An 18,329-nucleotide genomic window follows, 5' to 3' on the forward strand; every position below is an offset into this window, starting at 1 on the left:
CATGCCACCACATCCGGCTAATTTTTGTATTTTTGGTAGAGATGGAGTTTCACCATGCTGGCCAGGCTGGTCTCGAACTCCTGGCCTCAGGTGATCCATCCGCCTCAGTCTCCCAAAGTGTTATTACAGGCGTGAGCCACCGCCCCCGGATGTAAAATTTTTTTTTTTTTTTTTTTTTTTTGAGACGGTTTTGCTCTTGTTGCCCAGGCTGGAGTGCAATAGCACGATCTCAGCTCACCGCAACCTCCGCCTTCCAGGTTCAAGCAATTCTCCTGCCTCAGCCTCCCAAGTAGCTGGGATTACAGGCATGCACCACCATGCCTGGCTACTTTTGTAATTTTAGTAGAGATGGGGTTTCTCCATGTTGGTCAGGCTAGTCTTGAACTTCCGACCTCAAGTGATCCGCCCACCTCGGCCTCCCAAACTGCTGGGATTACAGGTGTGAGCCACCGCGCCTGGCCGATCATGGCTTTTTCTGACTGTATTTCTGGTACATTTTCACACTCCCGTTAAGTCCATAGGTGGAATTGCCATATATTGAAGGGTTTATCTCTGATGTAAAATCTATGAAGTTACCATTAATTTTGTATGTGTAAGGTTCTGAAAAAGCACACTGTTGATAAGCTGCAGAAAAGAGAGTAGGGCATCTTCTGTCACAGGCTGTATATTTGGAATTTATTCTAGAAATTGGTAACTTTATAATATGAAAGTCAGTCCAAGACTCCTCGTTTGAACATAGGCTTACAGATTAATTTATGAACATAAAAATTTGCCTATAACAAGATTATTAATATATGCATAGTACCTTAGTTATAGTACTTTCTAGTTTCTTTTATTGGTTTTTGGGTTTTTTGGTGGTTTTTTTGAGATAGGGTCTTACTCTTAACCATGCTAGAGTACAGTGGCAGGATCATAACTCATTACAGCTTCGACCTTCTGGACTCAAGTGATCCTCCCACCTCAGCCTCTGGCATAGCTGGGACTATAGGCATGCACCACCATGCCTGGCTAATTTTGTATTTTTTGTAGAGATGGGGTTTTGCCATGTTGCCCAGGCTAGTCTTGAACTGCTGAGCTCAGGTGATCCTCCTGCCTTGGCCTCCCAAAGTGCCGGGATTACAGGCATGGGTCGTCGCCACACTTGGCCTAGTTTATTTTGTTGTATTATATATATTTTTTATTGACTAAGTTTGATTTTGTAGATAAAGCTGTTGTGACATGAATATGGCTCAGAGAAATGCCAAGATTTCATACTCTGGTAGAGGTGGATCTAGAGTCTACAGTCTTCTGAATCCCCTCATTTTCTACCTAAGAACTGGATGTTGTTACTGTCATCTGCTGGTGAGCAACAATTGATAGTACAGATAGTAGAATAGGAAGTTGCTATTTAGTAGTTCATCTGGTAGCATTTCCTTCCACCGTTACTGGTAGGTGCCTTTACTATGAGGTTTCAGGAATTATTACTAAATAAATTTTCCTTGTTTCATTGTTTAGAACGCTAATGCTTTTAAACTTGGAATAAGCCACTTCATGTTTTGTTGACTTGGTTTTGTAATTCTTTTTCTGTCCAGTTTTCCTTGTTCCTGGTCAACAAAGAAATGTGGAGTATCTTGGCTGAATCCTCATACAGACAAGATCATTATGGTGCTGTTAGGTAGGACTCATATCCAGATGTAAGGTAATATCTCCACTAGCTTAAAGTTGTAAATGTATTTCAAATGTTCTGAATAGTGGTTTTTTTTTTCCTGAATTTAATTCTCTATTTTTTGCCAAGTGATGTTAATTTTGTCCAACAAGCCATATATAAAATTTAGAACTATTATGTATCAAAATAGATACAATTTCTGGCTGGTCATGGTGTTTCATGCCTGTAATCCTAACACTTTGGGAGGCCAAGGCAGATGGATTGCTTAAGCCCAGGAGTTCAAGACCAGTCTGGACAACATGGCAAAACCCTGTCTTTACAAAAAATACAAAAATTAGCTGGGTGTGGTGGCATATAACTGTAGTTCCAGCTACTCAGGAGGCTGAGTTCAGAGGATCACCTGAGCCCAGGGAGGTCATGGCTGCAATGAGCCGTGATTGTGCCACTGTATTCCAACCTGAGCAATGGTGTGAGTTTTTCTCAAAAAAAAAAAAGGAGGGGGGGTGCAGGGAGTGGGTAGTACTTCTGCTTTTTTCTTCTAGTAGCTCCAAAACTGGGTTTACTTTATAAATTCATCTGTAACTTTATTCGGGTTTACCTTCGAGGCCATGTTTCTCTTCATAAATCATTCTTGAAATCACCTTTTAGCAGATGGTAGTTTATAGGTGGAACAGTCTTAAGTGAACAACTTTAGATTTTGTTTTTATATAGCCTTTAGAATCCTAAATAAATATATTATTATCCAAACTGTATCTGAAGGGGATAATCAGTGTTTCTCATGGGAGTTACTTTTTTTTTTTCTTTTTTCTTTTTTTTTTTTCTTTTTTGAGACGGAGTCTTGCTCTGTCGCCTAGGCTGGAGTGCAGTGGCGCAATCTCGGCTCACTGCAAGCTCTGCCTCCCGGGTTCACGCCATTCTCCTGCCTCAGCCTCTGAGTAGCTGGGACTACAGGTGCCCGCCACCACGCCCGGCTAATTTTCTTTGTATTTTTAGTAGAGACAGGGTTTCACCGTGGTCTCGATCTCCTGACCTCGTGATCCGCCCGCCTTGGCCTCCCAAAGTGCTGGGATTACAAGCGTGAGCCACCGCACCCGGCCGACTTTTTTTTTTTTTTTTTTTTCCTTTTGAGGGGTGGTCTTGCTCTGTTGCCCAGGCTGGAGTGCAGTGGCACAATCTTGTCTCACTTCAACCTCTGCCTCTCAGGTTCAAGCGATTCTCCTGCCTCAGCCTCCTGAGTAGCTGGGATTACAGGCGCCTGCCACTATGCCCGGCTAATTTTTGTATTTTAGTAGAGATGGAGTTTCATCCCCATGTTGGCCAGGCTGGTCTTGAACTCCTCACCTCAGGTGATCTGCCTGCCTCAGCTTCCCAAAGTGCTGAGATTACAGGCTTGAGCCACCACATCTGGCCAGGAGTTACTTTCATCCTGCTTTTTTATTGCATGTGCTGCAAATATAGAATTCTACTAAATTGACATTTTCTTGTGATATTAAGACTAGTTCACATCTCTGCAGGGGCATTTTAAGAAATCCTGGCGGTCAAGGATTTAATCTTATCACTTTTAGATAAATTTTTAAAAATTTAAAACATTCACTGTTTTACTTATATACAAGATATATTACCACATATAATTATTTATTTATTTAATTTATTTGTTTATGAATGAATGACAGGGTCTCACTGTGTCACCCAGGCTGGAGTGCAGTGGTGCAGTCATGACTCACTGCAGCCTTAACCTTCTGGGCTCAAGCAATTCTCCCATGTCTGTCTCCTGAGTAGCTAGGAACACAGGCTTGTGCCACCATGCACAGCTAACTTTTTTTTTTTTTTTTTGGTAAAGACTGGGTCTCACTCTGTTGCTCCTGGGCTCAAATGGTTCTCCTACCTCAGCCCCCCAAAGTGCTGGGATTATGGGATTATAGTTGTGAGCCGCTATGCTTGGCCATATATTTTTGAGATGGGGTTTTGTTATGTTGCCTAGGCTGAACTTAAGCTCCTGAGCTCAAGAGATCCCCCTACCTCAGCTTCCCAAGTAGCTGGGACTACAGGCATGCACTACTATGCCTACAAATAATCATTAACTACTGTTACTTTGTTTGCAAAATATCCCATTTTTATTAGTTGTCCATCCCAACAGAGCCACAGACTAAAAGTTCTCTAAGAAAACTTACCTGGACTGGGCACAGTGACTCACATCTGTAATCCTAGCATTTTGGGAGGCCGAGGTAGGAGGATTGCTTGAGCCTAGGATTTTGAGACCGGCCTGGACAACATAACAAGACCTGTCTCTATTTTTTAAAAAAGCAATGAAAAATTACCTAAATTTTAGGCCCACTTGTCTGCATTTTTATGTTATGGATCTGTCAAATGTTCCTTCATTTAAGAAACATTTAATGAATACCAACTGTATAACAGCCTGTCTGATAACTTGATGGGTACAATTTGCCCTCAAATTGTTTACAGTCAGATGTATAAAGCTCTGACCTGGATGTTGATCTCCGAGAATATACAACCTTATTGTCACCCATACACAAACATTTAACAGTAAACAGTACCAAGCAGGGATTGATAAAGGAGAGATGGCATAGACCAGGGGTGTCCAATCTTTTGGCTTCCTTGGGCTACATTGGAAGAAGAAGAATTGTCTTGAGTCACACATAAAATATACTAACACTAATGATAGCTGATGAGCTTTAAAAAAATCACAAAAAAGATCTCATAATATTTTAACAAAGTTTACAAATTTGTGTTGGGCTGCATTCAAAGCCATCCTGGGCTACATGCAGCCCATGGGCTGTGGGTTGACTAAGCTTGGCCCAAACCCTAGGTGCTATAGAATTTGGAGGCATTTAAGACTGTCGTAGTCAGGGAAAGTTTATAGAAGGAGATGGACTGAAAGGAGAGGGAAGTTCCTCTGGGAAGTTAGAACAATGTGAGCACAATTCAGAGTATGCTTAAAATAGGGAGTAGTTTAACTCTAGCATTGGTTCCTAAAGTGTGGTCCACAGACCGGTAACATCAGCATCACCTGGTAACTTATTAGAACTGCAGTTTCACAGGCCCCACCTGAGACCTACTGAATCAGAAATACTGGCAATGAGGCCCAGCAATCTGTGCCCTCCAGGTAGTTCTGATGCATGCTAAAGTTTCAGAACCACTAAACTAGAGCAGAGGGTTATTGTATGGAACAAGTAGGCAAAACACTCTAAAAAGGTAGGCTGGGAACTCATTGTGAATGATTTAGAATGTCAGGCAGGGAGTTTGTCTTTTATCCTGCAGACTAGAGCCACCAGCTTGTGACTTGAGGGCTGGATTTGGCTCGTAGAATGTGTTTCGCTTGGCCTGAATGGTAGGTTTTTGGGGGTTTTTTAATGGAATTAGTTGTCATCATTTAAAAATCAGCAGATTTTACAAAGAAATCTGTGCTTTCAGCTTACCTTGAAAAATCAGAAGACCTGGCAGTATGGAGCCTACATTCCATTATGGTAGCAGTTGGTGAGAATAGCAAGAAGCTGCCCCTTTAGATGGGACACAGGCTCTCCAGGTTACCACAATCCCCACTGGTTCCTTTTGTCTTACACACACTTTTACTCATTTACATTTCCTGCCTGGTCCCTGTAGGTGTTTGAGTTTGTAACTTCTGTCGTGGACAGTGGAACATTAATAAAAATTTTGAGAAGCAGAGTGATGAGATTTATGTATTTGTTAATTTATTTAACAAACATTAATTAAACATATATGCCAGATTGTACTCTGTTGAGTAATCAGTGTTCAAAAATGAATGAGTCCCGGCTGGGACCGGTGGCTCATGCCTATAATCCCAGCACTTTGGGAGGCCAAGTCTGGTGGATCACTTGAGGTCAGGAGTTCAAGACCAGCCTGGCCAACATAATGAAACGCCCTCTCTACTAAAAATAAAAAATTAGTCAGGGATGGTGGTGGGCACCTGTAATCCCAGCTTCTTGGGAGGCTGAGGTGGGAGAATTGCTTGAACCCAGGAGGCGGAGATTGCAGTGGGCCAAGATCATGCTATTGCACTCCAGCCTGGGTGACAGAGCGAGACTCCATCTCAAAAAAAAATAAATAAAATAAATGTTTGCTTTGGAGACCCTATAGTTAGAATTTATAACATTGGTTGCATGAGTCAAATCCATAATTCAAATCCTGTCTTGAATGTGTAATCTTCAGATTTATGTTGCATAGGTAAGTTTAACTTTTTTATTCCTGAGGGAATAGAAAATAATATGTAAACTCAAATTCTTCAAGTGATTCTTTCACCTCAGCCTCCCAAAGTGCTAGAAGTATAGGCATGAGCCACGAAGCCCCCATCTGCTTGGTCCCTTTTAACCACATACTCCTGCATATAATAGTAAGTAGCCACTCATGGATCGTACTGTTGAACATATGGCTGGCATTTTAACAGCAAAAAAAGACCTCACATCTTGGTTCACTGCAACCTCGACCTCCCACATTCAAGCAATCCTCCTGTCTCAGCTTCCCAAGTAGCTGGGACTACAGGCACGTGCCACCACACCCGGCTAATTTTTTGTATATTTTGTAGAGATGGAGTTTCGCCACATTGCCCAGGTTGGTCACAAACTCCTGAGCTCAAGCTGCCTGCCTGCCTTGACTTCCCAAAGTGCTAGGATTATAGGCGTGAGTTGCTGCGCCCAGTCTGTGTACTTTACTTACGAATTAGCTCCTTAGTCATTGCCTTCTCCACCTTTACACACACATATACACCAGCTTCTAGAGGGAGTGTGACTTGCTTCACTTGCTGTTGGTGACTTTTTTTAATGAGCTGGATGTGTGGTAAAGTGGCTGAGGTTGTAGTTTGAGTGAGAAGAAAGTGTAGGGAAGGAGAAAGAGCTGAAGGGCATTAGACTACAACTCAGGAGATGAGCTTGGTGATCTGGGTTCCAAAGAATAAAAGATTAGAAATGAAAATATAGAAGAGATAACTGAGTCAAAAATAGGCATACTGACAGCAGAGAAAAAAAGGAAACTGTTCTTATAATTATTCATGTCCATCTTACACAGGTTGAAAAAGTGATATAATATTTAAAGGAACCAAGGAGAAAATTCAGAAGGAAAGAAAAAATTGGTAAGTAACATATGTAAGTAATACTTCACTTTTTCATAGGTCAGATTTCTGCAAATTTTGCTTTGTTGTTCCTAGCTGAGAGCTCACAGTAGACAGAAAAGAGTCTGTAAGGCACTGAAAGAGCTGTCACAAAGTCCAGTACCCTTATTCTGTTGGAGAGGCCCTCATTTGCTTATGTTGACATGAAATTCTAATAATTATGGCTTCCTGATTTACATCCTACAACAGATTTAAAAAGAAAATTAGGAGGTAATGGTGGTTTATTGAAGGAGTTGGGCACATGACAGTACTGATCAGTGATAATAGATAGCATGATGTCAGAAAAAACTAGCTCAAAAAGGATAGCAATCTGGGACCATTTGGTGACAGAAGGGCAGGCAGTCCTATAGACCTACTGTAGCCCTTGGAAGCATCTCAGGTTTACAGGAAAATATAACTGATAATCATAATCATGACTCTGAACTATAAATAAAAGTGGTATTCCCTGTAGGAAATTATGTAATTCACAATGGGAACACTTTTTTTTTTTTCTTTTTTTTGAGATGGAGTTTTGCTCTTGTTGCCCAGGCTGGAGTGCAATGGCTTGATCACGGCCCACTGCAACCTCTGCCTCCTGGGTTCAAGCGATTCTCCTGCCTCAGCCTCCTGAGTAGTTCGGATTACAGGCATGGGCCACCATGCCTGACTAATTTTGTATTTTTAGTAGAGACAGGGTTTCTCCACGTTGGTCAGGCTGGTCTCGAACTCCCGACCTCAGGTGATCTGCCCGCCTCGGCTTCCCAAAGTGCTGGGATTACAGGCATTGAGCCACCGCACCTAGCTGAAAACACTTTTACCAAACACTGTTAAAGTGTTATAGTGGAGCCAGGTGCAGTGGCTCACTCTTGTAATCCCTTGAGAGGTTTGGGACTTGGGAGGCTGAGGCTGGTGGATCACTTGAGGCCAGGAGTTTGAGACCGTCCTGGGCAACATAGCGAGACTCCTTTCTCTATAAAAAAAATTGAAAACACGGATGGGCGCGGTGGCTCACGCCTGTAATCCCAGCACTTTGAGAGGCCGAGGCGGGCGGATCATGAGGTCAAGAGATCGAGATCATCCTGGCTAACACAGTGAAACCCTGTCTCTACTAAAAATACAAAAAATTAACAGGGTGTGGTGGCGAGCGCCTGTAGTCCCAGCTACTCGGGAGGCTGCGGCAGGAGAATGGCTTGAACCCAGGAGACGGAGCTTGCAATGAACCAAGATCACGCCACCGCACTCCATCCAGCCTGGGCGACAGAGCGAGACTCCGTCTCAAAAAAAAAAAAAAAAAAATTGAAAACATGCAAAAATTATCTGGGTGCAGTGGTTCATGCTGGAGGTCCCAGCTCTCTGGGAGGTTGAGGCAGGAGGATTGCAGGAGTTTAAGATTGCAGTGAGCTGTGATTGCTCCACTGCACTCCAGCCTGGGTGACAGAGCAAGACCTTGTCAATAAAAATAATTTTTTTTTAAAACCCCAAGTTTTTTTGGTATTTAGAAGGAAAGCATTTTAAAGGCACATTTGGTGGGGGAAAGACAAATTTGGGAAAATGTAATTATGGGGAACCCCTGTTCCTTCCTTTATACATGAAACTATCATTGTAATATTTTTATCTTTGTCATGTTTTTCATTTTGATTTAACATGTTTGAAGCATTAGCTATTTTTCAGTTGATAACAAGAAAGGGAAAATGTTTTTATTCTCTTCCCACAGTTAAAATCCAATATAAACGGTGCCCCGTGGCACTGCTCCTAGTGGCAGTTACTCTTCTGTAAATAGTGCTTCCCACAATGGATATGGGTTTGGAGGCAGACAGAGCTCATCACCTCAGATTTTCATTCTGTTTTTTCTTTTTTTTTTTTTTTTTTTTTTTTGAGAAGGAGTCTCGCCCTTTCGCCTAGGCCGGAGTGCAGTGGCGCTACCTCGGCTCACTACAAGCTCCGCCTCCTGGGTTCACGCCATTCTCCTGCCTCAGCTTCCTAAGTAGCTGGGATTACAGGCGCCCGCCACCGTGCCCAGCTAATGTTTTTTGTATTTTTAGTAGAGACGGGGTCTCACCATGTTAGCCAAGATGGTCTCGATCTCCTGACCTCGTGATCCGCCCGCCTCGGCCTCCCAAAGTGCTGGGATTACAGGCGTGAGCCACCGCGCCCGGCTCATTCTGCTTTTGCATTGGGGCAATATGAACCCCCTCCTGATTGATAGTATCTTCTTATCTAAAGGACTTTGATTCTTGATGAATGGGCAAGAAAAGACTTCCTGATTTGTGAAGAAAGAGAGGCAACAATAGCAACAGCTTTCCTCCAAGTGATTATTGTAGCGAAGTCAAGCCTGAAACAATGGAGAATGAAGTCATGCCTGACTCATTTTGTTATTACACCCAAATGAGTTCATTGTACAGAATGGGCCTTTTTGACACGTGTCTAATGATATTTTGATGAAAATGAAATAATACACATAAAAAAGTGACCTGGGCTGGGCGCGGTGGCTCACGCTTGTAATCCCAGCACTTTGGGAGGCCGAGGTGGGCGGATCACGAGGTCAGGAGATCGAGACCATGGTGAAACCCCGTCTCTACTAAAAATACAAAAAAAAAGTTAGCCGGGCATGGTGGCGGGCGCCTGTAGTCCCAGCTACCGGGAGAGGCTGAGGCAGGAGAATGGCGTGAACCCAGGAGGCAGAGCTTGCAGTGAGCCGAGATTGCGCCACTGCACTCCAGCCTGGGCGACAGAGCGAGACTCCGTCTCAAAAAAAAAAAAAAAAAAAAAGTGACCTGTTTACAGGAAAGAATGATGTATTTGTTGATAACTACCAGTGACATCAATTCTCATTTCTTTATTGGCAGTTACAGTATTTGAATTTAGGTTTAGACCTTAAAGGATATATCCAGCCAGCCATAGTGGTATGAGCCTATAATGCCAGCTACTCTGAAGGCTGAGGCGGGAGGATCACTAGAGCTCAGGAGTTTGAGACCAGTCTGGGCACGAGAAGACCCTGTCTCAAGAAAGGAAAAATGAAAGTCTAGGCCAGGCGCGGTGGCTCACGCCTGTAATCCCAGCACTTTGGGAGGCCGAGGTGGGCGGATCATGAGGTCAGGAGATCGAGACCCTCCTGGCTAACACTGTGAAACCCCGTCTCTACTAAAAATACAAAAAAAGTTAGCCGGGCATAGTGGCAGGCGCCCGTAGTCCTAGCTACTCGGGAGGCTGAGGCAGGAGAATGGTGTGAACCTGTGGGAGGCGGAGGTTGCAGTGAGCCAAGATCATGCCACTGCACTCCAGCCTGGGCGACAGAGCGAGACTCCATCTCAAAAAAAAAAAAATACATAAAAAATAAAAAAATAAATGATAAAAAATAAAAGCCTATATCATTCGACTAGCCCTCTGATCTGTGAATCTGTTCTGGAAACATGATTAGATTTGGAGCAAAGACCCTTCCCTCCCTACCAGTTTGAGACAGCTCATATTGTTGGAAGTTCATTCTGTTCAGTCTCTCCCCCAGGAGGTTCCATGCTCACTGGTCTTATTATATGTAAGTCTTTGACAATGATCTAAGAAAAGCTGAGTTAAAAAAATTTTTTTTTCTTTGTCTGGGGGTGGTGGCTTATGCTTGTAATCCCAGCACTTTGGGAGGCTAAGGTGGGCACATCACTTGAGGTCAGGAGTTCAAAACCAGCCTGGCCAACATAGTGAAACCCCATCTTTACTAAAAAATACAAAAAAATTAGCTGAGCATGGTGGCGGGTGCCTGTAATCCCAGCTTCTTGAGAGGCTGAGGCAGGAGAATCACTTGAACCTGAGAGGTGCAGGCTGCAGTGAGCCGAGATCACACCACTGCACTCCAGCCTCGGCGACAGAGTGAGACTCCATCTCAAAAAAAAAAAAAAAAAATTTTTTTTTTCAACACATGGTCTCACTCTGTCACCAAGGCTGGAGTACAGTGGTGCAATCACAGCTCACTGCAGCTTCAAACTCCTGGGCTCAAGCGATCCTCCTGCCTCACCCTCCCAAGTAGCTGAGACTACAGGTGTGTGTCACCATGCTCAGCTCAAAAGTTGACTTAAATATACCTTTTTATTAGTTTTATTGACTTGAAAAATATTGCTATAAAATTTTTCTATGGTTTTCAAATCTGTTCCGGGTGTCAGTGTTGTCCCTTTTCACCAAATATCTCTTCAGTACCTAATTTTTTTTTCCAAGATGTAGTCTTGCTCTGTCACCTAGACTGGAGTGCAGTGGCATGATCTCAGCTCACTGCAACCTCTGCCTCCTGGGTTCAAGCAGTTCTCCTGCCACGGCCTCCTGAGTAGCTGAGACTACAGTCATGCGCCACCACGCCCAGCTAATTTTTTATATTTTTAGTAGAGACGGGGTTTCACCATGTTAGCCAGGATGGTCTTGATCTCCTGACACATGATCCGCCCTCCTTGACCTACCGAAGTGCTGGGATTACAGGTGTGAGCCACCGCACCCGGCCATACCTAATTTTTTTTTAAGAGACAGGATCTTGCTATGTTAGCTCGGCTGGCCTTGAACTTCTGGGCTCAAGTGATCCTCCTGAGTAGCTGGGACTACAAGTGTGTGCCACCATGCCCAGCTAGTACCTAATTATTAATGCTACCTGGTATGATTGGAAGTTTTTTCTGTATGTAGCATAAAGTTTCTATTCTGCCAATATAAATATTTTCTTTCATTCTGTATCTTTGTTGATTTAGTGTTTAATTTCAGATTTATTACTCAATTCTTAACTGATATGTATCTTCAAAACAAATATAGTGACTCATTTATTTTCTTCCTACTCTTTCTTAACTATATCTGACTTTTAGTTGAATAATAGGTGTGGTAGTTCAGGCCTGTAATCCTAATGCTTTGGGAGACTGAGGTGGGAGGATCTCATGAAGCCAGGGAGGGGTTTGAGACCAGCCTGGGCAACATAGCAAGACTCCATCTCTACAAAAAATTTGAAAATTCACTGGGCATGGTGGCTCATTCCTATAGTCTAGCTAGTCAGGAGGCTACGGCAGGAGGATCATTTGAGCCCAGGAGGTCAAGGTTGCAGTGAGCTGCGTTTGCACCACCGCACTTGAGCCTAGGTGATAAAGCAAGAACTCTTCTCATTTAAAAAAAAAAAAAAGTGCCGGGCGCGGTTGCTCCCGCCTGTAATCTCATCACTTTGGGAGGCCGAGGCAGGCAGATCACGAAGGTCAGGAGATCGAGACCATTCTGGCTAACACGGTGAAACCCCGTCTCTACTAAAAATACAAAAAATTAGCCGGGTGTGGCGGCGGGCGCCTGTAGTCCCAGCTACTCGGGAGACTGAGGCAGGAGAATGGCATGAACCTGGGAGGCAGAGCTTGCAGGGAGCCGAGATCGTGCCACTGCACTCCTGCCTGGGCAACAGAGCGAGACTTTGTTTCAAAAAAAAAAGGCTTGGTGAGGTGGCTAATGCCTGTAATCCCAGCACTTTGGGAGTCCAAGGTAGGTGGATCACCTGAGATGATTACCAGCCTAACATGGAGAAACCCTGCTCTGTCTCTACTAAAAATACAAAATTTGCTGGGCGTGGTGATGCATGCCTGTATTCCCAGCTACTTGGGAGGCTGAGGCAGGAGAATCACTTGAACCCGGGAGGCAGAGGTTGTGGTGAGCCGAGATCATGCTATCGCACTCCAGCCTGGGGAACAAGAGCAAAACTCCATCTCAAAAAAAAACCAAAAAGGTATTTAAATTTCTTTTCACCTTTAGAAACAAGAAGTACATTGTGTGAGTTGTAGTGTTTCTGACTTTAATTTTTTTCCTTAAGTAAAATATTAGGACTATAACAGAAGATGGAAAGCTTCAGGTGGTGGGGTATATTTTGGGAGAAGTTAAAAGTCAAGTCAGCATTGTTGTTCATTTTGTTTGTTTATTTGTTTTGTTTTTTATTTATTTTTTTGAGGTGGGGTTCTGCTCTGTCTCCCGGGATGGAGTGCAGTGGCATGATCTCAGCTTACTGCAACGTCCGCCTCCCGGGTTCTAGCGATTCTTCTAACTCAGCCTCCCAAGTAGCTGGGATTACAGGCGTGCATCACCACACATGGCTAATTTTTGTATTTTTAGTAGAGATGGGGAGTCACCATGTTGGCCAGACTGGTCTTGAACTCCTGACCTCAGGTGATCCGCCCTGCGCAGCCTCCCAAAGTGCTGGGATTACAGGCGTGAGCCACCACACCTGGCCAGTTGTTGATTTTTAAGAGTTAATATCAGCCGATGTGATGGCTCACACCTGTGTAATCCTGGCATGTTGAGAGGCCAAGGTGGAGGATTGCTTGAGGCCAGGAGTTTGAGAGCAATCTGACCAACATAGTGAAACCCTGCCTATATTTATTTTCTTTCTTTCTTTTTTTTTTTTTTTTTGAGACCGAGTCTCGCTCTCTCACCCAGGCAGGCATGAGCCACCACACCTGGCTTATTTCTTTTTTTCTTTTTTTTCTTTTTTTTTTTTGAGACTGAGTCTCACTCTATCGCCCAGGCTGGAGTGCAATGATGCGATCTCGGCTCACTGCAACCTCTGCCTCCCGGGTTCAAGCGATTCTCCTGCCTCAGCCTCCCGAGTAGCTGGGATTACAGGCATGTCCCACCATGTCCTGCTAACCTGGCTTATTTCTATATATTATTTTTTTCTAAGAATAAGCAAATGAACAAAAACAGTTAACATAATTGGAATAACATGCAGTTCCTAAAATAAGAAGTATGTAAGATGTGTTTATTGAAATATATATATGGTATACTGGAAAAAAAACCCCACAAAATATTACACAAATACTGGTTACAGCTTACAGTAGCCAGCCTCCAAGATGCTCCCTAGTGATGCTCACCTCCTAATATTCATGCATTTGTGTAGTCCCCTTGTACGTTTCGTCAGGGATGGTCTGTATGAGCATCAGAATATAGGGATATGATAGTGTTTGACTTTCAAAACAAAGTCATAAAAGACATTACTGCTTCTGCCCTGCTTTTCTTGGATTGACTGCTCTGGAGGAAGCCAGCCACTGGGTTATAAAGACATTCAAGCAGCCCTATGGAGAATCTACATGGGGAGCTACTGAGGCTTCCTGCCCACAGCTGGTATCAACTTGCCGACCATTGAGTGAGCCATCTTGGAGGTGGGTCTTCCAGGCCTAGTCAAGCCTTCAGATTGACTGCAGCCCCAGCCTACATCTTGACTGCAATCTCATGAGAGCCTCAGAGCCAAAACTGTCCAATTAAACCACTCAAATTCCCTAACCACAGAAATGGTGAGATAGGCTGGGCACAATGGCTCACACCTGTAATCTCAGCACTTTGGGAAGCCAACGCAGGTGGATGACCTGAGGTCAGGAGTTCGAGCCTGGCCAATATGGTGGAACCCTGTCTCTACTAGAAATACAAAAATTAGCCGGGTGTAGTGGGGGCGCCTGTAATCCCAGCTACTTCGGAGGCTGTGGCAGGAGAATCACTTGAACCCAGGAGGCGGAGGTTGCAGTGAGCCAAGATCACGCCACTGCATTGCAACCTGGGCAACAGAGGGAGACTCCGTCTCAAAAAAAAAAAAAAAAAGGGATGAGATAGTAAATATTTTTATTGCTTAATACATGTATTTATTTACTTAATTTATTTTTTGAGACAGGGTCTTGCTCTGTCACCCAGGCTGGAGTGCAGTGGTATGATTCTAGCTCACTGCAGCCTCGAATTCCTGGGCTTAAGTGATCCTTCTGCCTCAGCCTCCCAAGTAGCTGGGACTGCAAGTGTGCACCACCATGCCTGGCTAATTTTTTCATTAAAATAAATTTTTTTTAATAGGGTTTTGCTGTGTTGCCCAGGCTGGTCTCAAACTCCTGGCCTCCAGTGATCCTCCTGCCTTAGCCTCCCAAGTGTTGGGATTTACAGGCATGAGGCACCATGCCCAGCCAATTTCTTTTTTCTTTTTTTCTTTTTCTTTTTTTTTTTGATTATTTAGCTAAGACAGCAGAAGAGGTGGTTTATTGTATGGTTGTTACACTCGGCCACAAGTAAACACAGAAATAGTCCAGAATGTCTCAGGTCCAGGGCAGAGGACCAACATGGGCAGTTTTGGTTATGAGCAAGGTGGGTCTCAGAGGTGATCAGCGATCAGAGGGCGGTGAAGTTCTAGATCCACTGAGACAAGCTCTAGACAGTAGCATGCAGTCCCACAGCTTGTACCAGCATCCCCAGCGTCTGGCATTCCATGTTTCTGCTCCTGTGGCCTCCACGGTGCAACAAGCTAGCGGTTTACTTGGACCTCTGCCTCATCTTTCTTCTTTTGTGCTTCAGCCTGCACATTCGCTTCTTCCTCCACTTGGCTCTCATGATGCAGAGGTTTCCAAGAAAATGGTGCTAAGGCTGAGTGAAACCCCAGCCCATTTCTATTGTCAGTTTTTATTGAATTCCACCTTGGACGCTCTTCTAGGTTCTTGGGTTACATCAGTAAACAAAAAGATTTCTGCTCTTGAGGAGCTTATATTCTATCAGAGGAACACAGACAATAAATATAAGTAAGCTTTCCAGTATGTGAGAATGTGATAAGTGGTGTGGAAAAAAGAAAAGTGGATCAGAGTAAGGGGAGTTGAGAAAGCAGGTAGAGGAGGGAGCATGTGAAGGAGAAAGGTTATAGTATTAAATAGGTCTCAATAAGAAAGTGACTTTTAAACAAGTATTTAAAGGAGTTGCAGGAATTTATCAAGTGGATATATAGGAAAAGAATTTCTAGGCAGTGGGGACAGCTTAGAGCGAAGGCTCTAAAGCAGGAGCATGAGTGAATAAGCGCAAAGATCAGTGTTGGGGGAGAGTAAGGTGAAAACTGTTAGTAGATGGGGTCAGAGATGTAGTGGGGATGGAAGCAGAAGGCTATTTTCAGGACCTTGTTTCTCTGAAATGGGAGCCAGTGCTGGATTTTGCATAAAACAGAGACATACTCTAATTTATATAAAAGGATGACTTTGGTTGTTTGTTAAAAGGAGACTAACTCCAGGGGAGTGAGGATAAAAGCAGGAAGATCTGTTAGGACAATATTAGCAAATCACATGAAAGATGATAGTGGCTTGGGCAAAGGTAGTACCAATGGAAGTGGTCAGAAATGGTCGGATTCTGGAAATGTATTCAACAGCAGGAAATTAAGATCTTCAAAATCTCATGATTAGCTGGGCACAGTGGCTCAACCCTGTTATCCCAGCTACTCAGGAGGCTGAGGCTGGAGGATCGCATGAGGCCAGGAGTTCAAGACCAGCCTGGGTAACATAGTGAGACTCCATCTCTACATAAATAAATAAGCTCTTGATTTTATATAAGAAGGTCAGACTGCTGTAAGACTTTCACATCTTGATGGAAGTCTCACTTTCCAGACTCATCTCAGACCATTCTCTGCTCTCCGCTCACCTCCCCACTCCCATATCCATCTTTTCCAAGAGCCCTATTAGATAATGCTTCTTGGGTGGCCTAGTAGTTAAGACTGTGCCTCTGGAATTAAACCATCTGGGTTTGATTTCTGGCTCATTTCATTTAACTACTGTGTGGTCTTAAGATACTTAGTTTCTCTAAGCTCAGTTTTCTCATTTATAAAATGGGAATCTTAATAATAGCACCTAACTCAAAGAGCAGTAATGTGAGATTAAATGAGCTAATCTATGTAGAATACTTAACATCATGCTTGGCATCTACTAAGATCTCCGTAAATATTGGTTACTATTTTTTTTAAATCTCAGATTATGTTTCTTTGACCACAATCTTTATCCTCTGCATTAAATGCTAACTCTCTTCTATATCTTCTTTCACTGGTCTTCTACTTTTTGTTTCTCAAATTCATATAAAAAATTATTGAGGACATTGGCTTTTATTTTATTTTATTTTATTATTTTTTTTTGAGATGGAGTCTCGCTCTGTCGCCCAGGCTGGAGTGCAGTGGCACGATCTCGGCTCACTGCAAGCTCTGCCTCCCAGGTTCACGCCATTCTCCTGCCTCAGCCTCTCTGAGTAGCTGGGACTACAGGCGCCCGCCACCATGCCCAGCTAATTTTTTGTATTTTTAGTAGAGACAGGGTTTCACCGTGGTCTCGATCTCCTGAACTCGTGATCCACCCACCTCGGCCTCCCGAAGTGCTGGGATTACAAGCGTGAGCCACCGCGCCCGGCCTGGCTTTTAATTATTATTATTTGAGACAGGGTCTCACTCTGTCGCCTGGGCTGGAGTACAGTGGTGCAATGCAAGCACAGTTCACCTCAGCCTCCACTTCTCAGGCTCAAATGATCCTCATACCTCAGCCTCCTGAATAGTTGAGACTACAGGTGTGTACCACCACACCTGGCTTTTTTTTTTTTTTTTTTTTTGGGTTGAGGTCTTGCTCTCTCGCCAGGCTGGAGTGTAGTGGCATGATCTCGGCTCACTGCAACCTCCGCCTCCCAGGTTCAAGCGGTTCTCCTGCCTCAGCCTCCTGAGTAGCTCAGACTACAGGCGCCTGCCACCACGCCTGGCTAATTTTTTTCTTTTTTTTTGGGATGGAGTCTCACTCTGTTGCCCAGGCTGTAGTGCAGTGGTGCAATCTCAGCTCACTGCAAGCTCCACCTTCCCGGTTCACGCCATTCTCCTGCCTAACCCTCCCCAGTAGCTGGGACTATAGGCACCCGCCATCACACCCAGCTAATTTTTTGTATTTCTAGTAGAGACGGGGTTTCACCGTGTTAGCCAGGATGGTCTCGATCTCTTGACCTCGTGATCCGCCTGCCTCCGCCTCCCAAAGTGCTGGGATTACAGGCATGAGCCACTGCACCCGGACACACCCTGCTAATTTTTAAATATTTTGTAGAGATAGCATTTCACCATGTTGCCCTGGCTAGTCTCAAACTCCTGGGGTCAAGCAGTCCTCCCACCTTGGCCTCCGAAAGTGCTAGGATTACAGGCGTGAGTCATCATACCTGGCCTCGTTATTTTTAATTTTTATACGGATAAGGTCTCACTGTGTTGTCCAAGCTGGACTTGCACTCCTTGGTTCAAGTGACCCTCCTTCCTCAGCCTCCTGAGTAGCTGGGACTATGGTCACGTGCCACTGCATGTGGCTCTTGAGGAAATTTTTAAATGAAATCAAACTATACTTTTCCTATCATCTTTTTCTAATTTCTCTGGTCTTTATACACATCTGGTCTCTATTATTTCTATAGTTATTTCTGTTCATTTTTCATGATTGCTTACATGTCATTTCATTTTTTTTGTTGTTGTTTTGAGACAGGATCTCGCTCTGTTGCCCAGGCTGGAGTGCCGTGGCGTGATCTCGGCTCCCTGCAGCCTCGCCTCCCAGGTTCAAGCAATTCTCCCACCTCCGCCTCCCGAGTAGCTGGGATTACAGGCACACCACCACGCCTGGCGAATTTTTGTATTTTTAGTAGAAACGGGGTTTCACCATATTGGCCAGGCTGGTCCCGAACTCTTGACCTCAGGTGATCCACACTCCTCAGCCTCCCAAAGTGTTGGGATTACAGGCATGAGCCACTGTGCCCAGCCATTTCTTTTATATATGCTTATATATATTTTTT

General features: G+C 44.0%; 1 protein-coding gene across 2 annotated transcripts in view; it reads left to right on the forward strand.

Moving 5' to 3' along the window:
- ENTPD5 (ectonucleoside triphosphate diphosphohydrolase 5 (inactive)) overlaps positions 1-18,329 on the forward strand; it is a 50,382-nt gene that overhangs the window by 1,273 nt on the left and 30,780 nt on the right. The window contains exons 2-3 of one of the 2 annotated variants that reach the window (XM_003260739.4): positions 1,572-1,678; positions 6,686-6,749. The gene's annotated coding sequence lies outside the window, so the exon portion shown is untranslated. The remainder of the gene's footprint in view (positions 1-1,571; positions 1,679-6,685; positions 6,750-18,329) is intronic. The other variant, XM_030803819.1, reaches the window with a different exon arrangement.

The sequence above is a fragment of the Nomascus leucogenys genome, chromosome 22a (genome assembly GCF_006542625.1).
Source record: "Nomascus leucogenys isolate Asia chromosome 22a, Asia_NLE_v1, whole genome shotgun sequence".
Lineage (NCBI taxonomy): Eukaryota > Metazoa > Chordata > Mammalia > Primates > Hylobatidae > Nomascus > Nomascus leucogenys.